Source organism: Corapipo altera, unplaced genomic scaffold (genome assembly GCF_003945725.1).
Source record: "Corapipo altera isolate COAL_440 unplaced genomic scaffold, ASM394572v1 24b, whole genome shotgun sequence".
Classification (NCBI taxonomy): domain Eukaryota; kingdom Metazoa; phylum Chordata; class Aves; order Passeriformes; family Pipridae; genus Corapipo; species Corapipo altera.
This window is the reverse complement of record NW_020884888.1, coordinates 13202141-13221589: the sequence shown is the minus strand read 5'-3', so window position 1 is coordinate 13221589 and position 19449 is coordinate 13202141. Positions and strand designations below refer to the sequence as shown.

The window sequence follows — 19449 nt, the reverse complement described above, 5'->3', positions numbered from 1 at the left end:
AAACTTTAGGGGCTTACTCTGATGCAGATGTTCTAAATAAAATGCCTTTTTCTTCTTATATAATTACATGTGATCAGAAACAGTGGAACCGTACGCTTGTACACAGGACATGGATCCTACCATCCTGTCCTAGTAAGCAAAATCTTCTGCTTCACCATTCAAGTTCTTGAATATTCCTAAAGGCATTTCTAATAGGAGTTTCCTGTTTATTGGTCAGTTTACTGCAATTACTTCTGGATGTATTACTGTTTCATACAGTTAAGTTATAAATTACCATCTAAATTGTGCTTTTTGGTGAATTGTCAAAGATAACGAAAACCAATATCCGATTCTGAAATTAACATTGCATTTTAATAAATTTTCCTCAGGACAATATGCCTGTGCCTCTGCATACTTTTCTGCATAAATTCTCCCAGAGCTTGAGTACCAAAACTCTAGATCACCCCCAGCACCAGCCATCAAACTTCTTGCTCTCTTTTATGTTGTGCTTTTACATGAAATTGGGATCTCAAGCAGACTTGAAATACAGAAACAAAATCAGATCCAGGTATTCCTTCTGTGCTGCCTGAGGTGAACACTAGGACACTAGTGTGGTGAATGCAGAATCACGTACTTCATGCTCTACTTAGTGAGAATGTAATATGCTAGTAGAAAATAAGTACAGATTCTGTGGATTGGAGATACTGGAGGAGGGCAAGGGGACTGTGAAAGGAAGTTCACTGTGGGCACAGTGCAGAGTAATTTTGGGATCTGTTTCCTGCTTTATCATTTAAGCCTAGTGCACAGAAGAGGATAGAAGACGTTTTCTTTTGCTAACAGCTTATGATGAACTAAGTGTTGTAATGAAATTCTTGACAGGGATCCTACTCCTGCATTAAACTCTTCTCCTTCCTTAATTTTGTTAGTACTGAACGCAAGAAAAAAAATTGGAAATTATTATGTGTGTCCTCTCTGGGATGATGCCCAGAACTAAAGTGTTTACCTCTGTATATTTGCTTAGCCTGAGGCATTTGTGATTGCTTCAGCGCTGTGAGCAGCCGGGAAGACGGGACTGTGCATGCATGTTGGGTGGCAAAGGGAGGGATAGGCTGCTAGAAGAATGCCAAAGCATTGAATGCTTTCACTGCTGACGGGAAAAACATTTGGCCCTGGGTAAGAATATTTCAGACTAGTCTTGGAATATGTCCATATCACAACCACCATATTCTTGCTATCTCTACAGTCACCTAAAAAAAAAACAACCAAACAACCAACCCTCAAGCATTCACCTTTATGATGAAGAGCTAGTGGAAGAGCTAAGAATCTTGATGGGGGAAGGGGAGAGCATCTATCAGTTTGCGATCTATGGTACCAGATGGACTGAGCTGTGTTCTTGTTCTGGTGATGGATATGTTAAGTTTTGTCTTTCTCTCATGCATGCTGAGATGGAAAACGGGAAAACATCCATCATTGAAGGAGAACAATCAAAGCCAGGAAAAAAAATGACACAGAATATGAAAGGACCATAGACTAAGAAACTGTTTTTAATTCTCTCTCATAGTCTTATATCATAGGTGATTCCAACACTTTTGGGCTGGGAACCTAAATTTTATAAAGCTTGTTGATGTGTTGCTCTAACCGACATCACATTCCCGACCCTCAGTATTGTTTAAGAACTCTCCCTCCTTTTGAAAAAGGAGACTACAAATCTACTTTTTTCCTGATACACAAAAAAAATAAAATTAATAGTGTTACCTAGGGTTCAATATTGTCTCTTGTCTTTAAAATGTAGTGGATATGATTTCTTTAAATCATTTTGGAACATTTAGACTAACAAAGTGGATAAGCCAGCTTGTGGAATAAACCAACATGCGTGGAAACTGGCACAGTTTTTAAACACTGTACATTGTAATGGCATTTTGTTGGGGTATTATTACTTCAGGTGCACAGTTATGGGGGCCTGCTGCATAGTAGCAGACACTTTTTTCATAACCTCAGGCCATATGCACTGAGCTGAATTTTCCTCTTCAGACTATCATCTTGGATTCTCCTAGACAACATATCACTGCTTTTTTGTGGTTTTTTTTTTTTCCTCTCTAACAGTGCATGCTGTAGGGAATAGTGAGTGTAATACTTTCTGCATTGTTAGGCAATGAGCATTATCAGCAGCTGCAATATTCAGGATTAGTCTTTTTATTATTATTTGGCATCTGCAGTACCTACATGAATCTGTTCAGTCCTGTTTCTCCAGAAGGCAGCTGGGCTCTCTGACTGAGAGAACATAACCATAAAGTTTTTCTGAAATTGTCACTATACTTAGGAGTTCACTATTAATTGGAACTGCAGTTTTCACAATGCAGTTCACTGATATATAAAACTTGTGTTTTATTTAAAGAAAATAGGCAATATGGAAAAACGTCTTCACATTTTATAATGGTGAAGTGGGGACAGATCAAGGTTCTCAAAGCTCACCACAAATCAGTTCCTGACTGAGAATTATAATCCAGGCCTTATAACCCCAAGTTCATTCTTGGTCTGCTAGCAAGCAGATGTCTCTGAATTAATTATGCTATGGAAAATGTATCAGCTGGAATCCTGCAGTACAGCAAATGTATTTCAGAATATTAAATAAAAGCCAGGACTTTCCTTGGAGTTGTAGACTTTTTTTTTCTCTAAAAGGTGTCTGTCATCTGAACTTCATTTGAATTTTTTAAAACTAGAATAAAAATGTTCACTGTCTTTTGCAAAAAGTCAGAGAAACAATATTTTTATTTGCATGTTTAAAGATGCATTTGCTTAGTATTTATCTTTGTTGATACCCATAGTTTTGGTTTTACCTTTCTTAGCTTACTTTCCTTCTTTGGAAAATAAAGGAGCCATATACTGGTTAATGAAAGATAGGGAGCAACTGTTTGGTTTCATGCAGACTAAGTGTGTAGATTACAGGGTATTGTTTTGCTTGTTTTTCCTAAATTGTCATAAATATTGGAGAACTTACATGGTGATCAATTAAAATTAAAGTTTACATGCTAACATCAGTTATCAATGTACCACTTAAATTGGAGAATCAGTTAGGACATGAAATTACTGGGCAGAATTCCATAACAGGAATAATATTTTACCCCATGGGCAGTTGCACTCTTATTAGGGTGGGTGAAATGACATTAAGGCTATATTTCTTATAAGTGAGAATTGTAGAAGAGGTAGAAGCTGTGCTGTGTTGCATTTTGGGGGAGAAGGGAAATTTCTCAAGAAGACTGTCCCATGGTATCCTTCTGCAATATCCTTCTCCACATGCACACACACACACCCCAAACCAAATGAAAAAACCCCAAACCCAAACCAAACACAACACATCTATTAAATTTCATCTTAAGGACACCTCAAAATGCTAGAAACATTCATTTTTTTCTAAGTCTTGTAGACAGACACACACAGATAAATCTAGTGTACATTATGCTACAGTGTTTAATAATTTTTTCATTGACTTTCCTTATGAAGTTGATTTCTCTGGTCATGACACTTTCAGCCATTTGTGTCCTCAGTACTAGCACCGTTAGGCTGAAAGGAGGTAAAAGGTGTTATTCATGTCAGTATCCTGGAACTGTAAAAGTCTACCTGGATTATCAAACCAGTAAAATTCAGGTTCAGAAAACCATGTAAAAGTTTGGAGACATGTAGGCGGAAAATATCAGTGGCAACAGAGCACTGGAAATGTCCTGTAGACTTCAGTTAAAGACCGGAAAAGCACAAGGATAAATGGTATCACACTCAAAAATAAATATTTTAAGAACTTCTGCTATCAAACTCAAGGAGAGCAGAGTTCTATCAGAATTGATTTATTTTAAATAAAATTACTCAGTTGTGTAATTTGCAGAAAGTTGGATAAAGGCCATGTTTCCCTTGCTCTTTGAAGTCTTCATGAAAAAACATGACTTCAGTGGGAGCAAGACCACAATAATTTATCCTTTATTACTGTTTTTCTCCATCTCTACCATTTTAAACTAGGTAATACTGTTTGTTCTCTCAGCAGTCTTAATAATGTATTATACTTTAAAAATTACTGTTTTGGGAATCATGGTGGGGTTTTTTTTGCAAGACTGAAGTGCTGCTCTTGGGCTATAAATCTAGGATGGTTGGTTAAAAGGTTAAATGTACATTAACATGTCCTGTCACTTTGACCTACATAGAGTTAAAGCAAGTAGTGGGGCAAGTTCAGTGGCTTAAAATGAGCTATTATTAGTCAAATCCCTGCAAAGCCAAATGAATGTTATGTCATTCTGTTTTATAATTTTCAGCCAGAGAGCTCTGGCCGACTGGTAACTTCACATATTCTGATCTATGCTTTCCTGTTAGCAATATGTTTCCTGTCCTGGCACTCCAGTCTCTACATTTTTTCTTATTTTGGCCTAGTGGAAAATAAAGTGTTACTGTAAATAGAGTTAAAGCTGTGTGTTATTCATGAAACTAATTTTAAAGACCTTCCCTTTCAGTAAAACTGGGGAAAAAAAGGATGCCATGGCTAGGATGGTATAGCTAGCAGTATGAAGAATATGACCAGGGCTCATATTCCTGAACAATGGCACATGTTACAGCGAGTGCAGTGAGTCTGTTGCACTCAGATCTATTGCTTCTGTAATTTATATATGGCAGTGTGAGTACATGTATACGGATGTCCACAGTTGTTCATGACTTAGAGCTTGTGCTCAGCAAGTCAAGAAAAATGCTGGAACTTCAGAGAGTCCTGGTACTCCTCCTGTTTTGTCCAGATGTGATTTTTGAGTTGAACCAGTAGACACATATGTCAAGATCTGGAAGCTTCCCACCTCTGCACGTGGAACAGAAGTGGGTGTAGCATTCTGTACATTGATCTTCTGTTCTGCAGTATGTGTCTGCAGACATTGGTCTGTTTAGGTTGTGGTTGTGTGGGCTGATTCTGTGGTCTCAAGCAGCAGTGACAGGGGCATGTTCAAGGATATAATTGATTTTTCATTTGTTGCACTTTTTTGCCTAAAAATTCCTACATTTATTTTGTTTTGGTTTTACTCTGTCCAATATTTTGATTTGGAAAGCATAAAAACAAAATGCTACTCTATAAGAAGGATATTCCTGTTTCTTCCATGTTCCTTATGCCTAGATTCTGCTTAATAATTTCCATCTTTCCATGTGTGTTTTTTAGTCAAGTAAATAAGATAGGTTTAGTGAGATCTTTTTGATTATGCAAGGATCTCTTCAGTGTGAAAAGAGAAAGGTGAGTAGTAATATTAGCTAGTATATATTATAAAGTTCTTTTTTGTCAAAGAAAATTTTAGCTTTTGTAGAAGAAGCACAAGGTTATAGATAGCAGTTGTTGTAACCATTCATCCTTGGTTCACCCCTGAAAGTAGGATATATTTTCATAATGCAGGCATGTTTTGGAGGAAGGTAAGAGGAAGGTGAATATTTGTATCTTTTTATTCCTGCTCTTATTTTCCTTCATCCTTCTCAGTTTTGGTACACTTGCGGTTTTGACAAGATTTTCTCTCTTGCCAGATATCAACAAGAGCAAATAATGTGTTCAATAGGATTTTAAAGAGTACCTAAAGTTTACTTATATTTGCTCAGTTCTCCTGTGCATAGATGGTGAGAACACTGAAGTGGGGAAAAGCTCATCTACCTGGTGTTCCTGCCACTTCTGCTTCAGCCCCACCAACATCAGCAGAAGTCACTTGAAGCTGCTTGCTTAACTCACGCTGTCATCTTTGTGGAGCAAAAGCCAATGCTGGCTGGTGGAGTGATGTGGAACAGGCATGTTCTTGTCCCATTCAGTGTTCTTTTTTGTGTTGTGAGGTGAGCACTTCTTGTCATTAGGTGTTGTATGAACATCCTGAGTCCTGGGCAAGCTCCCAAGGTAACTGGGTAAGGTGAGGTAGCTGCTGTGGCACACTGCCTGAGTAATGCCATGCAGCGACAACAGAGGTGAGAAGTCTCAGCGTGCAGACGAGCCACACTGTCTAGACATGCTGCTATTATTTCTTTACTCAATTCAGTGTGTAGCCAAATATCTTTTCAAGTGTACTAGACAGATGTGAGTACAGTGCCCACAGCCATAGAACAACGAAGGCTCTTAACTGCATGTGCGCTCTCCTCCACACCCCTACCAGATTTAATCATACTGCTTGGTCATACCAGCAACTTTAGTACCATATTCTATTAGCAGCAGAAAACAGCATTCCTATTTGTTTATTATTAAATCTAGTGAAGATTTCTTCCACTAGTATACAACTAGAATACACCTATGTGTATTTTTATCCATGTGTATTTTATCCCCCGCCCCCCCATTCTTTTAAATTGATGTGCTTCTGGGCAAATAAAATGTACCATGGCTGAATTCCCCTGTTGTATGCCTCTGTTTGTCATTGAGAGCAGGGACAAACAGCTATTTGAAAAGTGAGTTTGTCTGTTGTTTTCCCTGACCATTTTCATAAAAGTTTTTGTCTTTAACTGAAACTGATGATCAGTTTCAGAAGTCCTTTTAAAAGGAAAGAATGGGCAACTCAGGTATGAGACAAAGCCATTGTAGCCTTTTTGCCTTAGCAAATGATGATAAACCAAAGTGAGATTAAACTAAAACATGGTTGTATATTTCCCAGTAAAATAATTGATTTTTTTTTGCGGTTAGTCTTCTGATTTTGGTGGCCTTATTTACAATTTCTGTAAGACTGGTTTGGAGTTGGCTGAGTTGGCCTAATTTTAGCTTAACTAAGTGAATATTCAGGCTAGTTTCTGGTGTTGTCTTACCCACAACATGTACTGTATTGTGCCCAATTAGAGTGCCACCACAGTAATAGGAGCAGCAGAATTAACTTGAATGAATGTAAGGGCAGCAAGTGGTGAATCTGTAGAAATGCAACCTTTATGAGTTGGTTTGTGCGTGTGTGCATGTTTTCTCTAAATCAGTAAGGTGGATTAATACCCTGCTCTCCAGTTTTGTTTAGGTAATTATTACCATTAGAATAAAAGTAAACTTGCCAAACCTTTTATTTTAATCAAATAAAATCTGAGATGTTTATATAGAAGTAAGAATCGTGAAGTCAGTGGTGAAGGGAGAGCGGGCAGGTTGAAACACATATAGAAAGAGCTAGTACTGTTTGGCTTGTTTAGAAAAATTGAGGTATACAGCCTTCTTTGTAATGTTTCAAAGCTAATAATTCAGCTGCTCATTCTGGTGTAGTGAGTGTGTACATAAATCTGTAAGATGCATGCTGCATCTTAGAGATGGGTTTCTTGTAGTTGCCTGTAGAACTTACTGCACAGTAACAGTTATAATTAATTACTTGACAAACTGAATGTCTCAGAGTAGTTTGTCATCAACGTGCATGGGTGGTGAGTAGTTATGCTGAGGTGTTCAAGTATTCTCTGGTACATAGTAATATAAAAAGCAGAATTTGGTCCTCTTCCAAGTTTTAAATTTGTCCTTGAGTTTCTGAAAAGTGTGAGGCAAAGAAAAGGTGATGCAAGGTCTTCTTGACAATATAAGCTTCTCCCACCACCTTGGACTGTGAAATTGAAAGTGATTTTCTCTCTTTTAGCTTTGACTGATCCCTGTGCCATGAAGAACACTGTCTAAGTCTACTCTTGGCAACTTCTACAGAGGAGTTTGACGTTGCTGAATTTCACAGAGGGGTGAGTATATGCACGCATATGATATAGATTCTTAATTTAGAAGAAAACATGTAAATTATAATCTGAAGTACTTGGTGCTAGGAAGAAAGGGATTCATGAGAAATTTTGATGTTGTGAACCTAAATCTGAATCTTTGTTGTCTAACCTGGAGAGTTCTTCTTGGTCATACAATGTTTGCAAATATTTTTATGCAGTACTGCTTATGCATTTGGCAGATTTCCTGAGGCCCTCATAGGTCAGGAAAGCCCTGGAAAAAAAATCACAAGCACTTCCAGTCATCTAACCCAGTCATTTTGTGTAAGTGAGTCAGCAGAGTGGAACAATGACTCCTTTTTTTGTCTCACGTCTCTGTTTAGGTTCAAGGGTGAACTGTTGATTGCTAGTGTATTTGTTCTGTGCATAGACATTCTCAATCTAGGAAAGGAAAGCTTATAGTGGATGGAATATCACTTTTTTCTTGTGAAGTGAGTCTTGGGGTATTGAGAGCAGGAAACTGCTATATGGTTCTTGTCTTGCTGTTTCAAGTAGAGGTAGCAGTATGATTAACAGTACCTTCTTGTTTCAATAAAGAAAAAAGCAAGATAATTTTGTGAATATTATATTGTCTTTGTTTTTCCTACAAAATGGGTTATTATCTTGAAGTCTGCTTAATGATGCATCTCTTGCTTGACAATGTCTTCTGTATTGTTTTGAGATGTTAGACAGTAACTGCATTGTTTTGTCTTGAACTTTATGTTTTATGGAAAAATAAAAGAACATTAAAGTTTTACCCATCTGAATATTGTCATGGATTTCTCTTGGGGACAGATTTCAGCCTGTGTCTTAGGCATGTTTAATTTTAGTGATAGTTAGGGGACCAAGACAGAATTTTACTGTGAGGATTTTTCTCAAATCCTTGTCCCATGGACTTTGGTAATTCCATGGCAAGTACTCCTCTTGTGGTTCTCATGCCAAGCTGCCAGGTATTTTAAAGAATGATTTTTCTTTTTCTGTATCTTTCTGTTTGGTCCTTGTTCACACTCTGTAGTTAAAATGCCTTACATTTCTAATTTATTGTCTTGGGAGGCATGCTTTATGTCTGCTATAAATGTCTGAGAATTGCTGATGAGCTATTTCTTCAATACCTATTATTTCTCTTTTGTGTTTCCTTAACTCCTAGGAGCATACAACAAAGTAGACCCAGGACCCCCCTGTGCTAGGCTTTGCACAAACGCTGAATAGAGGCAGTAGCTGATTACAGAGGGATGGTGACTAAAAGGTAGGTAAGAGACTATTTTGTTCAGTGGATAGATGGTGATGTCTAGAGAGATTGTAAGATGATGTCTGCAAGAAGACTTGTGAGATGGCTTTGTAGACCATTACAGTTATTCTGCCTTTCTCTTTTCCCTAACCTAAGGAAATTGAAGAAATGGAAATGGGTGGAATACAAGAAAAAGAACCTGAAATTTTCTTCTCCTCTTGCCTCTCCTAAACTATGCTCAAAAAGGGAAACTATCTAAAAATGGGGATGTTTGTTCAAAGAACGACTGGAAGGGGAACTGTAAGAGTAACATGTTTGTAGGTGGGAGAGGTACTATTTCAGGATGCTATTTTGGAGGCTCCACAGAAATGCTTACCATCAGTCTAAAAATGTCCTAGGAAAAAGGAAGCCTGTATAGCTAAATGACAAGGTATAGGAGACTGTTAAAACCAAGAGGACATCTTAAAAAAAGTCATGTCTGTGTTCAAAGAAGGAAATAGGACCAAAACATTCCCCTACAGGCTAAACATAAAATTAATGAATGTTTTTCTCAATCACCCCAATAGCAGGAAGCCAGCTGTAGAGTCTGTGTGGCCTGTGTATAACAACATTATGAAATGAGTGATCTGAGATAAAGCAATGGCAGAAAACTAAGTTATTCTTGTGTGTATGCACTCGCCATGGAAAAGCATGGGCTGGTTCCTGTTTTGGAACCCTTCTTATGGGAGGCTTATGGGATTGCCTTTCTCAGCTGGAAGCATTTGTAGGCGAGATTGTGGAACAAATTGCACGTTCTCAATTTAACAGGTCCAGGTGTAGTTTAACTAGGTTTTTTTAGGAATAGTAGAAGGAAATAGAACAGCTACAGACTGTGGCGTGCAACTTCTTGCTTTAAAGTGTCTCAACAGTTGAGTACTTGAAGATAGATAATTTTATGCCATATTTCAGGGGTGTTCATGAGGAATCAGGGAGCCTAGAAACCAATAGGTCTCTTGTTTGTAGATTAATTAAAAATTTGATTAGCATATGAATTTTAGGAAGGACATTGGATAATATGGGTGAGATACGGAGAAAGAATTGATTTCTGTGTATAAATGCCTGATTAAGAAGATATTTAAGAACTGGTTAATATTAGCCTTCAACTACTGGAATAATGCTTACAAAGATGATGGAGAAAAAGTTCTTGGTTGTGTCAAACTATGTAACAGGAAGTTAACATACACAGATTGCAAATTAAATATTCTGATTGGGCATTTTAGGAAAAGCTTTTTCACAAAGAGGGTAGTGCAGCACTAAATAAAATTACCTGGGGGTGGAGTGGGGGTGACATCTCTCCCAGTGGGAGCTTTCAAGTCTTAGTTGGACAGTGTTACAGCTGACCTAATCTACTGTGGCTTTTAGTGATTGGTCAGACTGGATGTCTCCCAGAGATCCCATCTAGCCAGCATATGATGTGCTGTTCTGATGTCCTCATCTCAAAACAAGTGGGGTAGAGCTGGAAAAGTTTCAGAGAAGTGCAACAAGAATGAAGAGGGGCAGCAGGATGCAGAAGACATCCATGGAGCATCATTCATACAGGAACAACTAACTAGATGATAGTCTCCATACTGGAAAAGAGATAGTGGCCAGATGCTAAAGCTAGATGTCTATAAAATTATAAAAGCTGTGAGGTGTGTGGATGGGAAATGAATACTCAGTGCCACCTAAGTTTGTACTAGAAGAGAGATGAGGTGAAACAGGCAGGGAACAGTTTTAAAGCTAGAAAAAGTAGTGGGGGTTTTTTGCATAGTAAGTAATTCTGAAATTCCCTGTCACAGCATGTTATGTGTGCTTCATGGGTGTATAGAGCCGCCGAACAAAGCTGGATAAAGAGGTGGAAAAAAAAGAGGAATTAAAAAAAAAGAAAGTGATAAAGGCACTACCTCTAGGTAAGGAAGTTACTGAGCGGCAAACTGTGGAGAGTGTGCAGGGGTTTGGGGAGAGTGGAAGAGAATATTGTATATGACTGCGTTAGTTTCTACTCTTTCTTTAGACATCTGCTCTTGGCTGCTCCTGGAGACTGAGTAGTAGGTCAGGCTGAATGTTTTACCTGATCCAGTTTTGTCATTTCATTTGGGCTAAACAGCCAGCTTGACCCACTGTGGTGGTTCTTACATGCTATTTTATAAACAGTAAGGTTGCAGGGTGCAGTCCCAGAAGAGAACTCTGTTGCTGAAAGTATTTTTAAAAATGCTAAGCTGTTAAGTAATTTGAGGTCTCATACTGTGCTTGGAGACTTTTCCCTCATTGTAAGATAAATGCTTTTAATCTTATTTTGGCACTTAATAAATTACAATTAAATTTGTTTTAATATTTTCAAACTGTTTCATTGAGAGTTCAGTTTTTAGTCCAAAAATCTCAGTTTTTTGCTTACTATGTTCTCTGTACAGTCTGTAGTGCTTTTCATGTAGAAAGGAATTACCAGAACACCTTTTTTCAATAAGTAAGTACTAGTGACACCCTTTTTGTTGTAGAGCAAATATCCTTTGAGGGGAGAGATAAGCAAGATGAAACAGCAAAGCCTAGAGAGAGTACAAAGACAATAAGAAAAGAGTGCTGAATTTGGAGATACTTCTGTGTTTGTGAATTTGTTTGAGAAGCAAAATGTTGGAGTTATATAATGACATCAAAGGGGGAAGTCTAAAAGTGTGACAGGGTTTCATAATGATAGCCATTGAAATGGCCAGAAGAGATAAGGCTACTGGAAGAAAGATGGTCATAGGAGAAGATTAGTGGAAAATAGGTAAATTTATCTGAAGGAATTGAATGAAAAGAGGTAAGTAAGCAAAGTTGAGAAACTACTGACTAAAGTTCTGAAGAATTAACAGAATTTAAGGAGCTTAGAGAGGAGCAGATACTGGGAATGAAGGAAACAGTGTCTTTGGTTTTCAATCAGTGGTTTATGCACCTGAGATGGATGGATCTATGCAAGTATTAAAGAATATTCAAATTTCCTGAACCAGTATCTGTACTTCCTCTGAGAAGTTTTCCAAGGGGACTTGAAATCAAAAAACACAGAAGGAGAAAACAATGGTTTTTGCATTAGATTAGAGAGGTTAGTTGCTCTTGGTAGAAATGAATTTTGTGAAAATAGTAGCAAAAATGAGACTAAAAAGCAGAAATGGAATCTCTAAGGATTTCTAAGTAACATGGCCAAAACTTACAAAGGCACAAATGGTGTGAATATCTCAAATAGTGATCTACAATCCTGATGAAAGAGTATTGTTCTTGCAGGAAGAGGGGATACAAGGGTGTGGTTTCAGATAAATGAAAGGGAATTGCAGAATAGGAGCAGTTACAAGGGAAAGAAGAGGTCATTACTAATTTAAAGTATTGCTTGGGTCAGCCATTTCCCTACTCACCTGATTCTTTGAGCTCATCCATTTGTGAAGAAAAGTCCTTCCTGGCCCTTCTAACTCATCTAGTGTGTTCCTTGTGGCATTGTGTGTGTAGTGATTGGAGGTTTCCCTTTGTTGGGGACTTGTGGAATTTTTACAAATTAAACATAACAATGAAAAGCTTAGTAGTAGTAGTTGTTGTTCTTTGTTAAAAGGAACCTGCATTGCTTCAAAGCAGCAATAGCAATTTCAGAGTTGAAGGAGCTTCATTTTGTTTCAGACACCGCCTGGTATGTAACATAACCACAGACCACTGAGCTGCAAACAACTTTGTACTGAAGTGATGAATTGTGCTGTGCTTTAATCTGCATATGGGGTGAAGAAGGATCAGAGAGGGATGGATGAGGTCACTGTGTTTAATGGAAAGATCCTTTGTTTCTTGCTACAGAAAATGAGACTCTTCCCATTAAAGCTAGTTAAATCTCTGAGATAAATGGCATCTAGAAGCAGGGTTTTAACACCTGGTGTGAAACTAAATGATCTTTGATTTATAATTTTATTTTATTTTTTTTTTAGTGCTTAAGATTCTGTTAGCGATAAGGTTCATCTGCTGCTGCACTGGCTCAACTGCCTCCTCCAGGTCACATTCCTTGCCACAGAGAAACTGCCTTTAAGTATTCCAGATATCTCTCATTTGCCTGAAGTCTCTTGGTTCCTTTCTCTCATCTTGATTGAAAATGTGTGAAGAATTTATAGAAAAGGGCACTGTTTTGAGATCCATTGAGTTGACTCTGTTGATCCAGGTTTGGTACATTTATAAATATTTTTTCCCATGTGACACAGATTTTCATACTTGCAGTGTATGCACTAATGTATGTATAATCTATGTGCTCTGGAAGCCCTTTCTGCAACACCACTGAGAAGTTTGAATTATTTTTCACTCGGCTTCAGATTGCAACTTTATAAAATATGGTGGAATCCAGTGCTGGAAAACATGCAAGATTGACAGCCTGGAAATTGAAATCCCTGTTTATCCATGTACTAGCTAGCACAGCCTAGCTGTAGCAGACTCTCTATCTTGGCAGTACAACTCACGTTTAACCTGATGAGATGACTTTCAGTTATTTATTATTTACAGAGCACTGAAGGTTTGCAAAGATTTTTCACAGTGAGAGCAACATGTTTCAATTTGTGTTTTCAACATCTTTCTGTATGATGTGTTTATTACAGTATAAATACAGGTTTATGTCTTTAAAAAAGCAGAGCTATGAACTCTGCACTGGATTTTTCCTGTGAAAGAAATGTGTTTATGTACAGTTATATAATTAGTTGTAGAAACTGATAAGGCTGTAGTGAAAAAAATCAGAATGCATCACGGTGACATTAGCAATATAGAATTTCTGCTAGATCACTCTGCAACTTGTCCCATCAATGTCATGGTGAAGTGATTTGTAACAGAGGAAAGACTTGGCCAGGTATGAATGCAAGGGAATTTTTTCTTGTATCCAAACTGAGCTTTTGGGACCCTTAAGTGGCATGCAAGTACCATCCTCTCTCTGGTATGAAGTACGCTAAGGTAGAGCACACGCATCATGCTAGAAATTTTGCTATTACTCTGTGGTAAATTGAGAATCATTCACATTTTAAATCTATCTTCTCAGTTTCCTAACCCATTTCCTAACCCATTTCTTCTGTATTTCCTAACCCAACCATAAATTCCCAATTTTTAACTTGGCCAGATGCATACAACGTAAGCAAGTTTCTTTGTTTAGTGTGTTTTTGTGTCCAGTTTCTTTTCTTTTTACCCCTCTTGAGATCACATTCTGCATTTCATTATTACACAACCTACCAGTGGAAAGGCCTTGCATCCTCAGCATTTTCCTTCTGGGTTCTTTAATTTGAATTCCAACAATCAATTTCGTAGACCCTTCTCATATGCATGATACTTGTATCTAGTAGCACCACTGCTACATAAACTGACACTTTTCTGCTCTGATTTAATAGTTTTTCAACACCACACCCGCAGCTAAAGGGAAGGTTTTATTTGTAAGACATTTTGTTGTACCTGTGTTTTTCTTTGTGTCATTAACAGAGGCCATTTACAAGAGTTCTTTATTTGTTTGATTGGTTTTTTAGGTTTCTTTTAATGGTCATTTTCCTTAATATTCCTTCTACAGCTTTGTGCTTGGACTGTTGTTCTTGAAGTAGATTTAACAGCATGCCATTCTGTAGTAATATGCAAATGACATCAAAGCAGAGACTTGGTAAATAAAGGAGAAAAAATATAATTGCGAAAGGATTACAAAAAAGGGGAAGGGATGGAGATTCTTGCTTCACAAGAGCATTTTTAGTACCACTGTCAGGCAGTGATACAAAAAAATAAAAACAAATACAGGAAAGGAAAGGTAGTGTTTTAGCATTTCCTTTGTGTTTAAATAAATACCCTCTCCTGCTGATGAAAGAAGGTTTTGGTTCTCAAAAAGGAGAGGAATAGGCCTGCAGAGACTGGAAGGTTGGTGTATCAATATGGCTTGATTTATAGGGAGCTAATGAATTCCTGTACTCTGAGCTCCATCCTTTCTTAGGGCATAGTGGAAGGTAGTGTTCATGCAGTGGAATTGCTGGTCACCTCTTTTGGAATACATCAAGAATGAATGGGCTGTTCCACAACCACTCTCAACATCTTGGATATAGCTTTCCTAGCTTTCTTATTTACTCTCCTGTCATGCATGACTCCACCACATAACCTACATGATGATGGGCACTGAGTGGTCCTGTCATTATCTGTCAAGTTCAAGCCTCAGCTGCCAGTGTGAGGATGGCTTTAGAGGACTCTGTAAAGGAGCACCTCAGGATCTGTTGACTTTTAAAATTGAACTGGTCTCTTTGTTTCTCAAAGGGCAGGGGTACTCATAGTCAAGCAGAGACTTTGTGTTTTAACCCACCAATCTCCTCAGACATCAGCACATTCAGTGTAGTATGCCAAATTTTTGTATCCTAAGCAAATGAGCGAAGAGGTTGGTCTGGCTTGCCCTCAATGCATTGATTGGCAGTTCTGCAGCTCAGGGTGAGCTAAAGGCATGGATGGGCTAATAAGTGCACCATCCTTCATGCTTCTGAGGAGTGGGATCTTGAGATACCTTATACCAAATTTTTGTACCCTGACTTAGCCAGCATTCAGCTTAGGACTGAGATGCCTCTGTTTCTCAGTTTAAAAGGTATTGAGGGAAAGTGAGAAGGAAGCTGGGCTCCAGTGGAGGGAGAGTGGAAAGGGTGAGATCTGTGTGTAGCAGTAGATGCAGTGTGATCTAATGAGCACAGCTTCTCTCAGGCTTTACTCTTCTTATATACAGTAGCTGTGGTGGTCTTAAAAATGCATCTGGTGGCTCATTTCTCTTTGGGGCAGGAGATGATTTGAAGGAGAAAATGGTGCCAATCATGAGTGAGCACATGGATCTGGTTGTTGAGGTATGTTGTCATCAACTGATATTGGACTAAACTTCAGTAGAACTAACTGCTGGGAAGACCTGGATTGCTTGGGAGCTAGGGTCTTTGCTCAGGATATGGTGTTGGAACACCACCATTGTAGACACAATATGGGAGAAGATGAAGGGCCAGGCTAGCAAAGTGAAATGGAGGCTATCTATACAGGTCTACCTGTGGCAATGCCTTAGCTTACTGCCATGAGCTGTTGTCTAAATGGGCATGTGGTCCTGCCAGCAAAGTGTATGATGTTCAACTGTGGCATGTCAGTGTGTTGGTGTTTTGATTATTTGTTCATCCCAGGAGAGGGTGCCCTGCCTGTACCATGTATGCATTTGGGTTTTTTTGAGGAACTCAATATATGAAAGTGTGAAGATGTACAGAAAGGAGCACAATACAGCTTTTGAGTATACATCTTGCTGGTCTCAAGCAGCACTAGCTAAGGACTAGCTATATAGCTATAAGGACCTTATAGACTGCAGATCATTCTAAACTAATGGTGTGCTGGAGAGTTGGTGCAGTGGGATGGGAGGAGGCTTTCCATAGGCTATTGCTGCGACACCACCAAATATATTGTGTGGCATAAAATGTAGGGATGGTCAGGAAGCTTCCTGTTAAGCACCTGTGTGATTGCTAGAAAATTTCGATACGAGCTAAACAAACCAAAAAAGCTGAATCAGTGTCTCTATTGTTAGAAAAATCTGAGGGAAGACGTAATTGTTGTATGTGTTTCTATTTATGAACTCAAGGTGACTTTGACACATTTGGTCTCTGAAGTTTAGATTCCTCAAAAGGAGCAGTCTGAGATATGTTTCAGTGTATGCAATCTGTGCATACATACTATATGCTTATAAGTTTCCAAAGTGATAAATGAAAAATGACAGCTGCAAAGCTACAGAAGTCTAAAGTGATTTTGGATATGATGGAGACATCAGTGACACTTCATGTAATTTAGTCTTTGACTGATGAAAGCTGTCAGCCACTGAGAAACCATTGGGAAAGATGTCACCAAGCAAATTGGATTTTCACAACATTGTTAGTTTGTGAAATAACTTTACGGAATAGATTTTTTTTCCTGAAAGCTCTTAAAAATGGAAATCATTAAAAAGAGCATCATCATTAAGAATTAGATAGAACATGAAAGTCTAAGTGAGTAAAATAACATAAGAGGATATTTCGGACCCGGAAAAAATTGAGTATATTTATTTTATTATTTATAATACACAAATACACAGAGCAGCACAGTGTATGCTCTGAAGAAAACCCACAAGAGACTTCTGGGTATTGAAACAAATATGTCAAGAACCATTCATTCCTCATTTAACGTTAGGTTATTTGACATCTCCTTATTTGTTGTTTGACAGCTTCATTGGGTGCATTCCACCAAATACTATATGATTTCTGTTGTGTCAAGTTTTACTACTTTTAAACAAACTTAAAAATAGAATTTAAATTTTTAACAGTGATGTTGGAGGAAGAAAATACAACTATGTTTTATTCTCTTTAGAAGGATTTTTTTTTTCTTGGTCATGCTGTATTTTAGGATCTAGAAAAAAATAAGCAAGTTCGTATTGACAGAAAGGTCAGGCATGTGCAGGGATGTTCCTCATATGTGTGAAACCTTTATGAATACACAGAGTTTTAAGTATAAGCATTGTAGTAGTTTTGAAGTTGACCTTTTCTTTTTGCAAACTCTGATGGATTGGATATTTTAGCTCTAAAATGCTCTTTGAAAATCTTTGTACCTTCCCTTGTTTTTAATTTTACCTGTTTTTTTAGGAAAGGATTTATTAACTTGATCTTTCACAGAAGTTTTAAACTATCTGTATCTGGCTTCAGGATTTAGTGAATAACTAACAAAAGGTGGATGAATTTTCAGAAATATCTAACAGAAATAATGATTTTGCCTTCAGACTTCTTATTCCAGGATTCTGATAGCTTTATCAGGGTTTCCTATGTTTCTGATGGACATCTTCAGATGGGAGAGTTGTCTGATTTTTCTATTGCAGTTCTGAATTGAATCAGAGATCTAAATGCCAAATCTAACATGGAAGTGTGTCATGTGGATTGGTGGAGTCCCCTTTGAGCACTGTTGCCTATAATCATGGGGCGTTAATCGTGGGATTAGAGGAAGCATTAAACAGTGCTTTCACTTGTGTGTTGAATCTTTATAAGTGTGTGGAAAAAATTTTGTTGATGTATAAAAAGATCTAAATCTTTGCAGAGATAAAGAGCAACAAAGTGAGGTAGTAGCCTACTTACTCTTTGAGCAACTTGCTCTAGTGTTAGAGACTTATAAAACCTGCTAGATGTTTCTGCCCATAGACACCATGACCAGGATTGGAGCTAGATGATCTTTAAGGCCCCTTTCAATCCAAACCATTCTGTGATTCTGTGATACTCTAGCACTTTGTATAATCAGTACAGAGACATTGGATGGTTCAGTCCACCTAAGCATTCTTTGTTGGATACTCTATTGCTTGTCCAAGAACTAATGGAAGGAATCCAGAAGCTTGGTGAGATGAGTGGGTGTTTTAAATACTTGTCTTGATAGAAAAGGTACATACAAATAAATAGGGGGAGAAGTGTTCTGTAGCAGTGATGTGGGATGGGAGCTCTGAGCTGCCTCACCTCTCCCTTTCCTTCATATCAGTCTGCTAAACCTTACTGTCACTTAAGCTGTTGCTGTAAAGAGAGACTGTTGGTTATTGATGGGAAGAAACAAATCAAAAGCTGGTAATGAGATGGGAGTTGAGTGGAGTTGGGAGTCTGAAATGCATTTGCGAATGGGGCCATGGAGCCATACAAAAGTGTGTTTTCCTCCACTGTCTAAGCTGTGACCACCATGCATTTGCTGAAATGTGTTTAATACCTACCGCCCTTTAAAACCCCATGAAAGAACTGCAGGGCCGAACCCACCATGAGAAGGATAAATTTGCTTTTATTATCTAATAGAAGCAGACTGTCACAGTAGTAATTTCACAACAGTTTGGAGCTCATCCAGCAGTTTTTTAAAGTAGTAACTACCTTAATATAATCTTTATTTTGGAAGTTTACCTAGTATTAATGTGGAGAATATCCACTAATTGTTTTGTTTTAGCAGTACAATTTTGTTCTTTAGATTGATGATTCACATTTAAAATGTATTCTTTTAAGTTTCTATGAAAGCTAAATACTGGTTCCTATCCAGTACTTTTATACATTGATATACAAAATGATAGGGAACTGTTTTAAGTTGAATATAATTTTTTTTTTAAACCCAGCTCTTTGAAGTTTCTGTAATACTGTCTTCCTTCTGGTTTCTCTTTACATCCATGTACAAATTTTGACACGTTTTTCAGTACAGTTTACAAATAAGAAAGTATGTCCAGATGGCTGCAGCAATAATCTGTGATGTGATGATCTTCTTTCTTAATTATTCAACACATATGACTCCAATTTCTGTGTTGCCTATTCCCAATTTATATACAACAGCTAAGCTTTCATTACTTTCATCTTGCCTCTTTTTTTACCTGCTTCCATTAACCTTACCTTCACTCAAAACTACTTCGAATACATGTTCAAGATTTGACATAAATTTTCGTCCAACTCTGATCTTCTTCATTCTCCTCTCAGGTGATAAAACTTCTCTCTTCCCAGCTAATTTTTTTCCTGGTTATCTCAGTGCACTGTTGTCTGCTGCTCTGTTACATGGATCTCCTTCCA

The 19449-nt window shown here is 37.8% G+C and overlaps 1 protein-coding gene across 4 annotated transcripts in view; it reads left to right on the top strand.

The window, feature by feature from the left end:
- SEMA5A (semaphorin 5A) overlaps nt 1–19449 on the top strand; it is a 329773-nt gene that overhangs the window by 72163 nt on the left and 238161 nt on the right. For 2 of the 4 annotated variants that reach the window (XM_027643929.1, XM_027643928.1), the window contains exons 2-3: nt 7551–7644; nt 8804–8902. The exons of 1 other annotated variant lie outside the window; for it this stretch is intronic. The gene's annotated coding sequence lies outside the window, so the exon portion shown is untranslated. Of the gene's footprint in view, nt 1–7550; nt 7645–8803; nt 8903–12157; nt 12237–19449 lie in introns of all 4 variants that reach the window. One more of the 4 variants, XM_027643930.1, reaches the window with a different exon arrangement.